The sequence below is a fragment of the Hoplias malabaricus genome, unplaced genomic scaffold, assembly GCF_029633855.1.
Source record: "Hoplias malabaricus isolate fHopMal1 unplaced genomic scaffold, fHopMal1.hap1 scaffold_24, whole genome shotgun sequence".
Classification (NCBI taxonomy): domain Eukaryota; kingdom Metazoa; phylum Chordata; class Actinopteri; order Characiformes; family Erythrinidae; genus Hoplias; species Hoplias malabaricus.
Window position 1 is genome coordinate 2,663,806 of NW_027101063.1, and position 10,090 is coordinate 2,673,895.

The following is a 10,090-nucleotide window of genomic DNA, read 5'->3' on the forward strand; positions in this document are numbered from 1 at the left end:
AAACAAGACTGGTGGTCCGAGATTTCTTGGCATGGCATCCCTCAGCATAGAAGCGCTCAGGGTACAAGCGTCCTTTGTACCGCCCACTGGAGTTCCTGGCAATATGAAGAGACTAACAGCTATAGCCAAGCACTGCTACAAACTCTGGATTGAGGAGCACTTTACCTCCTCTGACCCTCGGCGTATGTGGCAGGGAATACACACCCTGACTGACTATAAACCAACTAGCTTTGTTCCATCTACCAACAGTGCTTCACTCCCTGATGAGCTGAACAACTTCTACGCTCGTTTCGACCAGATGATATTGATATCTTCAATAAACGATCCTCCACCGACAACAACCCACTTGTACTTTCCAATTCGGACGTCAGTCGCATGCTGAGCAGAGTGAATGCACGGAAGGCAACTGGCCCTGGTGGTGTACCTGGCCGTGTGCTAAGAGCTTGTGCTGTGGAACTTGCGGGTGTCTTTGCTCACATCTTTAATGTTTCGCTTGCCCAGGCAGCTGTACCTTCTATCTTTAAATCAGCCATCCTTGTGCCTGTGCCTAAGCATTCTACTGCTTCAGACTTTAATGAATTTTGACCTGTAGCACTCACCCCAATATTTTCCAAGTGCTTTAAAAGACTAGTTCTTTCTCACTTGAAATCCTGCCTGCCTGCTACGCTGGACCCACACCAGTTTGCTTATCATAGCAACAGATCCACAGAGGACGCTATCTCAACAGCACTGCACTAACCCACCTGGACTGTCAAAACTCATAGGTGAGAATGCTGTTCCTCGATTTTAGTTCTGCATTCAACACAGTGATTCCGCCTATGCTGATATCCAAACTCCACCCTCTGGGTATCAGCACATCACTCTGCCACTGGATTTTAGACTTCCTGTCTAACAGACCCCAATCTGTTAGATTAGGCAACCTTCATTCATCAACCATCACCTTGAACACTGGCGTTTCACAAGGTTGTGTTCTTAGCCCGATTCTGTACTCTCTCTTCACCCATGACTGTGTACCTGCCTATGGTTCAAACACCGTAGTCAAATTCGCAGATGACACCATGGTGATAGGCTTGATTACAGACAATAATGAAACGCCCTACCGGGATGAAGTACAGCATCTGTCCTTGTGGTGCCAAAAGAATAACCTGGTACTAAACACGCTCAAAACAAAGGAGATCATCATGGACCTCAGACGGACTAGGAACCAAGCTCACGCCCCCATTCACATCAACGGAACTGCAGTGGATCAGGTGTCCAGTTTCAAGTTCCTTCGAGGACATCTACCATAAACGCTGCCTGGGCAGGGCAAGAAATATCGTCAAGGACGTCACACACCCAAATCATGGACTTTTCAGCCTTTTACCATCTGGCAGACGTTACAGGAGCCTCTTTTCCCGCACTAACAGGTTTCGTAAAAGTTTTTTTTTCCTGAGGCTGTTATCCGGATGAACACTATTCAGGCACTTTAAATAAATCTTGCACAATCATTTCACTGCACCTTCTGTAAAGCTGTATTTCATTCATCCTTCAGTACATAATTCATCACCTACACAATGTTACTTTGCTTACATATTTTATATTTCAATATGTATATATGGTTACTTTAACTTCCATAATCACAATGTCATATCACTACTGCACTTTATGTAAATTATGTAAATAATGTTATATATTGCACTTCTGGTTAGATGCTAACTACATTCCATTGGCCCTGTACTTGTACTCTGCACAATGACAATAAAGTTGAATCTAATCTCATCTAATTTATTTTAATCAGGGAACATAACTTTGGACCACTCGGGAGCAGTCCAGTCCTTTTTCCTGACGCTGTCTCTTGTTCAAGAGTGGCTTGGCATAAGGAACATGACAGCTGACACCCATGTCTTGCATACATTCAAATTTTATGACCAGCACCTGTATGTGCTTGTATAATTTTAATTTCTTAACATTGAGGTTGCCCAGAAGCTCAATGTTGTATTGCAACTCTTCGCTTCCACATTAAATTACCTGACGCTGGATTATAACTTACTTCTGAACGTCATTGTTCCATTATCTTGGGCATGATTTTAATGTGTGAGCAATCTTTTTGTGCTGACTATATGCAGGTGTATTGTTTAACACTAGAACTACCAAACCGCTGCCATTTGGCAATTATACCTTTAAATCCCAAAGAACTGCCATTTGGCAGGTGTGAACAGCTCTTCTCACCTCCAGTGTTATGTAAATGAGGCCTTTACATTTGAAAGGAGACACTCTACTGCACTCCACACTCTTCTCTGCAGCAAGTTGGTGAACCCCCACCCACAAAAAAAGTCAACATTACCAGACATTTAGATTCAAGGTAGTTTTATTGGTATATGAACAGGAAAGAAACATTTTGCTTGGTTTCCCTGTACAATGAAATAGTAATAAAGGAAGTAATGAAAGATTAAATAAGCATGCAACAATATGTTAACAAAAGTATTCATGAATAGAAATGTAAACTTTACAGAAATATAAACTATGTGCTTCATGCCACACTGTGCCATCTTTTGCCGTCTCTGTCAGCCACCCGTGTGTCTCCATGCGACCTCTCTTTCCTGGAGGTGGTGAAGTCTCCTCATCTACAGGACCATATGTTTGAGAATTGATTAGTGAAAGGTTCAAATAATGTGAAATTGACACAAACATGGTATTTGAATTATAATTCCAAAACATCTGAAGTATGCCTCCTTTGTGCTAATGTAGGATTGTTTTCACAGTGCAAAAAGTGGCATATTGATTAGTCAAAATAGCTCTGATATTTTGTAACCTTATTTTAAGTAGTTTTTGTCTTTTGAAAAACTGCCAATAGGTAAAGATATTTTTTAATAAATTTATACAAAAAAACAACCCTCAGCTAGTTGTAAAAAAAGACATTTTTACTTAAACTTTTTAAAACCCAAAGTAAAAGAATCGTATCAGGACATTTTGTCTTGTTTTAAGTCAAAATACAAGTCAAAATTACTCAAATTAAAATAGAATAATATTCTTGAGCAATTTTAACTTCAAGATTGTACTTTTTGCAGTGTGTCTCTTCCAAAATCACAACAGCTATAACCAGCAAACAAACATAGAAAATTTAGGAAATCTTACCAGAAGAGATTTCAGAGTCACCGCTCTGATGGAAACGCCCATGCCCACGTTGTGCTCGGCCCGCCCGAAATAACCTCCTATGCAGAAGGGGTGCGACATGCCTGGGATCCTCTCTGACGTTGACGAGGGTCCAAGATTTCTTAACATGACATTCCTTAGCATAGAAGCGCTTGTACAAGTGTCCTTGTACCGCCCACTGGAGTTCCTGGCAATACGAAGAGGACGGAGATAAAAGGGAGATGACGAGGCACCAATAAGGGAATGTTTGGGTTGATGGAACGAGACATGATCTAATAATGGTGTACGTGACTGGGGTCCTATATATGGCTTGGATTTGTTCAATAAATTCAAGAGATAAGAGAGAATCTTTGACTGTCTGTCTTATTCCTCTCTTCTCCTCAAAGAATTCTTTGAGCGTCGATCTTTCTTCCTGGTGATACTTAATCATTAATTTTAAGTTTGCCATAATAATTAACATTCCCTAATCAGAAGCCCTGGATGAACAGAGAGGTTCGCACTCTGCTCAAAGCCAGAGATGCTGCCTTCAGATCAGGATGCAGGGAAGCATACAGCTTGGTCAGAGCTAACCTGAGGAGAGGAATAGCTATAGCCAAGCACTGCTACAAACGCCGGTCCTGATTCACAAAAAAAACAAAAGCAGATGCACATAAATGGAAAAACCTAATGCGTACAAAAGAAGGGCAAAAAACAAGACTGGTGGTCTGAGATTTCTTACCATGGCATCCCTCAGCATAGAAGCGCTCAGGGTACGAGCGTCCTTTGTACCGCCCACTGGAGTTCCTGGCAATATGAAGAGACTAATAGCTATAGCCAAGCACTGCTACAAACTCTGGATTGAGGAGCACTTTACCTCCTCTGACCCTCGGCGTATGTGGCAGGGAATACACACCCTGACTGACACTGACACACCCATCTCAGTTACCTCCATCGTGTATATTTGTAATATTGTACTATAGTGAGAAAGGTTTATTCTATTTTATTTCACTCAGCATGTAGCCAGATAGGCTATTTACTTTGGTGCAGTTTATTATATAAAGTTTATGCACTTTATTAACAAGTTTTCCAGTGTCTGCAGTCATCTTTCTCTAAAACTCACACAAAGACATTATTTGAACTATAATTCCAAAACACCTCAAGTCTGCCTCCTTTGTACTAATTTTGGATTGTTTTCTCACTGATGATTTGTCAAAATAGCTAAAGTTCAGATTTTAAGTAAATTTGCCTTTTGAAAAACTGCCTCCTTTGTACTAATGTAGGATTGTTTTCACAGTGCAAAAAGTGGCATATTGATTAGTCAAAATAGCTCTGATATGTTGTAACCTTATTTTAAGTAGTTTTTGTCTTTTGAAAAACTGCCAATAGGTAAAGATATTTTTACATAAATTTATACAAAAAACAACCCTCAGCTACTTGTAAAAAGGACATTTTTACTTAAACATTTAAAAACCCAAGTAAAAGAATATTATCAGGACATTTTTTCTTGTTTTAAGTCAAAATATCTCACCCCATTGGCAAAGTGTTTTTCTTGACAAGTAAATATGACTCAAATTAAACTTAAATACTATTTTTGAGCAATTTTTACTTAACTGAATTTTTTATTTATATTTCTCAAGGTTTTTGTAGGTTTCACATCAAATAATACTGCATTAGATCAACAAATATAAACTAAAAAGCTTAAATAATTCTTTATTGTGTGTATTCTAAATAAACAAGTATTATTTCATTATATTTTTGAAAGATTATAATAATAATTATCAGCAGCTGAGAAAACTGCCAAAGTACCAAAATATTTTTTATTTGTTGAGACTGTTGCCCTAAACTAAACTCCTGAAAGTCTGTGCCTGCTGTGACTCTCAGAGCTTTGTCAGTCAACACAGTTCACACTATCACCCATCCCCCCGTTTTAGCACCTAGTAGTGGCTTAATGTACATAACAAAATGTGGCCTAATGGGTTGCAAATTACCCCAGCACTGCCATTTGGCAGCCTCTGGTAGAAAAAGGGGGTATATGAAAATCCTGATAGTTCTAGTGTTGACATTCTGACTGGTGTTCGCTCAGAAGCTTTTAAATTTTTCGCTTCCACCTTAAGTAATGCAGCAGTAACATTAGCTAACTTGAAAATTTGAAAGTAAGGCGTTCGGACAAGAGTTTCAGAAGGACAGGCTGGCTCACTGTGGTTACGTGTTTGTCGGTTTACTGGCATTATAAATATATCAAAGATAGTTGGAAACTTTGTGAAAGGACGTTTGTGTTGCCTTATCAAAGTAGCCAACACTTTAAAAATGTTAATGTCTATGGATGTTGGGCATGTTAAAAGTATTAAAAACATTACAAAACACTTCAACGAATGATAAATATATACGCCATCCCAATCCCAATATATTTGCCTGTAATGGAATATATTGGAATCGGGACGTTCCGGGAGCCACCTGGTGGATTGATGCAAAAGTGCGGGTAAAAGGCCCAAACTTTGAGGATTTTTAGCTCTCACCACGTGTGCCCAGGACCCGACCCCGGGCTCTGCAAAGTAAATCGTCTAGGGGGCGCCGCGCGCTAGGCCGATAAGGTCCACCAAGCGGCGTATCATATATGTGGATTGGGATGGTGTGGTACTACGAAGAGGTAAGCAACTGCTATTTTGTCCACTAAATGGCTTTTCGGAACTAAGACCCCACCACCACCTGTTAGGTCTAAATGGAATTGTGGACCCATTTGTGGCCACATACTTATATATGTTAAGATAGGATAAATCTCCTTCAAAATTATATTGAACAAAAAAATCTGAATTAAAAAAGGGCTTTTTTCAGCAGTAAATTCAGTGGTGGTTGAAGTGAGGGGTATATATATCTATGTTTGTGTGCGCTTTTAAACGTATTTATGTTTATATAAATATTATGTTTGTATAATGTTTATACAAAATCTCATAAACATTGTTCAGAACATTAAACACTGGAATTGTTTCCGTTATTTGGTAAGTTAAGGCTTTATGTTGTTTCAGCAATAACGCCATACACCAGTTGGTGGCAGTAAAGCATCATGATTCACGAAATACACAAACTTAACGTGTTAACACGTTCATAACGCGTCAATACCTTAACGTGTTAACACGAAATTATACGCTACGTGTCAACACGGAGAATCCAACACGTTTAGAGCATAATTTAAAACAAATGAAAAAAAAACAGAGGAATTCAAGTTTATAAAGTGTATTGGACTAAAAACAATAAGCTTGTAGCCTACTTAGTGTATACTCAAATACCTACATGCAAAATTGAGCCATGCTTTGGTACTGCGTTCTTATAATGTTTTTTGTGAATTGACTACACTCGGCTCAGAGTCACAGTCAGAAAACAGCGTTGGCCCACAGCAGGCTCAGTGTCACTTTTCTGAGTGTTCTTCGTCAGTAGTCATGGGGGTCCAGGTGTAAGGAATGTCGTTGGTCTCTAAGCGTATTGGATTTGACCATGTTTTTTATGAGATTTTGTATTAACATTATACATATATAAATACGTTTAAAAGCACACACACACACACACACACACACACACACATATATATATATATATATATATATATATATATATATATATATATATAAACCCCTCACTTCAACCACCACTGAACTGCTGAAAAAGCCCTTTTTTAATTCAGAATTTTTTGTTCAATTTCATTTTGAAGGAGATTTATCCTCTCTTAATTTATATATAGAAGTAGATACACATAATTAAATAAAACATGAGTAACTTAATGTATCGTTAAACATACAATACGTTTACAGAAAGAGGAGGATCTGGAAAGTTAATTTCACCATGGGTTTGTATTGACACTGTATTGTTTAGCAGTATGCTATTAAAAGAATGCACATAATTTATCAATGTCAAATCTCAGTATGTGTCACACACATAGTGTGAGAGAATAGTGATGTTTGTTTGATATACAATTATGAAAAGCTTTAGAGCATGTTATGAATGAAGTTATATAATAATATGCATGTTTACAAATTTTAAGGTACTAAACACCAGAGGTTTTTTATTGTGAAAAATTAACTTCCAGTTGCTATGGGGATCAGCTTACTAATATTGCTGTCTTCACACTGCTCACGTAGGGCTCAACGTAGCCATAGGTCAGTGCTTCGCTCACTATGTTATGAATAATTCAGATGAAACGTAGGGACTACGTTCACAAAGGATTTATGTTTCGTGTCAGCTACAGTGTGTGATGTAAATCCAATCATGAATATGTAAGTAGGCCCGTATGGATTAGTTAAATGCTGTTTTAACTACAGTAACTGAAAAATATCACTGGTGAACGAGACAAAATACATATTCAATTATAACTGATATCACAACAAAAATATAGAATTAGAAACAGTACATAAAAACCCAAACAAAGTGTAGTGTAGCGAAACTGGTGGACTCTCTCTTTGTCTGTGTGTAGATGGATATAATCTCGGTGTGGGGACTAAAACTTGTTTACAGACTCACATTTTTAGTTATACAAATACACGCATTCTTGTGTGTGTACGATTGTTTACATGTGTAAGGAAGAGACGTTATAAAAAATAACTAAATACTCTATAAAGGACTTAAATCCAGGATAATAAGTCTGAATTAATGAAGACACGGCCCCTGTGCATAACTCGTGCGGGAGTTTAAATATCATTTGATTAGAATACAACACTTTTCATGTGTTTAATGAATATATTTTTTGTTAAATATTGGTTTTAATCATAACATAAATGTGTCGCTTTGTCAGTTAGCAAAGTTACATCAGCCAGTAATGTTAAGCTACAGCCCGGTCTCACACCTACTCGTGATATAGTAATCTGCAATTCGTGACATATCGCATATTTTCAGCATGAATTGCAGTCTCCTATATATGTGACTATATCACAAGTAGGTGTGAGACCAGGTTGTAAGCTATCACTACCTCGGGATGTAAAGGTCTTCCATGTGTCTTAGCAAATTACAAATAATTAAAATAAATGTTTTACAGTTACTGAAAGACATCTACGAAGAAATGTACTGCTTAAATATAATATATAACACTTGTGTCAAATATATTGCAATTGGGATGGTTAAAGTAAAGACTTATACATTTTGGGAAAACATTTTATATAGTTAAAAAAAATACATGTTTCCATACAGCCCAAGTCCCTCTGATCCTTTTTCTGTAATTAGAAGTGTAAAATTCTACTGTCAAAAACCCATATATGTTTTTGACTGGAATATATTGGAAGTGGGATTATCAGATCTTGGCTTAGGAGTGAAATATCTTCAAAGTAAGACCAGTTTCGTCTAAGTCTGAGTGTCATCAACTCAGGGTGTGAGTTTGGAGATGATTGGAGGACATCAATTTTTTCACTTAAAAACAACTCATAGGGGGACCCCTTTTAGTTTTTTTGAGTGAAAATATTTATTCTCTCCAATCTTCTCCAAACTCACACGCTGAGTAAGATAGACCCAGACAAAGATAGACCCGTTTGTAAAAACCTCTTATGTTGTTCTGAAGCTGAGATCTGATAATCCTACTTCCAATATATTCAAGTCAAAAAAAAATATATGGATTTTGGACAGTAGAATTTTACAACTCCAAAGACAGATATGAGATCAGGGAGTCATGGGATATATGGCTAAATGTATTTTTAGACATTACAATTATGTTTTCCTAAAACGTGCTCTGATGACAATATGTAGTGATGGGACACCATCCCACTTTGAACATATTTGACACAATATATATGGTAATTGAACAAGCATCCCACTTACAATATATTTGAAGCCATAAGGATGTATGGTAATTGGACAACCATCTCATTTCCAATATATTTGACACCATCAGGATATAGGGGAATTGGACAACTATCCCACTTACAATATATTTGACACCATTAGGATGTATGGGAATTGGACAACCATCCCACTTCCAATATATTTGACACCATCAGAATATATTGCAATTGGACAACCATCCCACTTCCAATATATTAGACACCATCAGGATAACCATCCCACTTCCAATATATTTGACACCATCAGAATATATTGCAATTGGACAACCATCCCACTTCCAATATATTAGACACCATCAGGACAACCATCCCACTTCCAATATATTTGACACCATCAGAATATATTGCAATTGGACAACCATCCCTCTTCCAATATATTTGACACCATCAGGATGTATGGGAATTGGACAACCATCCCACTTCCAATATATTTGACACCATCAGAATATATTGCAATTGGACAACCATCCCACTTCCAATATATTAGACACCATCAGGACAACCATCCCACTTCCAATATATTTGACACCATCAGAATATATTGCAATTGGACAACCATCCCTCTTCCAATATATTTGACACCATCAGAATATATTGCAATTGGACAACCATCCCACTTCCAATATATTAGACACCATCAGGACAACCATCCCACTTCCAATATATTTGACACCATCAGAATATATTGCCATTGGACAACCATCCCTCTTCCAATGTATTTGACACCATCAGAATATATTACAATTGGACAACCATCCCACTTCCAATATATTTGACACCATCAGAATATATTGCAATTGGACAACCATCCCACTTCCAATATATTTGACAGCAATTGGACAACCATCCCACTTCCAATATATTCGGAGGCCGGAAATACCCCATCCCAAACCCAATATAATATACATGTGTTGGGACATTCCATGTGCCACCTGGTGGACTGATGAAAAATTGCGGATAAAAGGCCCAAACTTTGATTATTCATATCTCTTTCCACGTGAGGAGTAGAGACTCAGCGAGGGCGCGGAACTTCGTGGCGTGTTCCCCTGAGCGCACTGGACCCGCTCTCGGGCTCGGCAAAAATCATTTAACGGGCGCCGCGCGCTAGCGCTCTGGTCCCGTCCGATGGCAATATACCATATGTGGATTGGGATGTTGAGTGG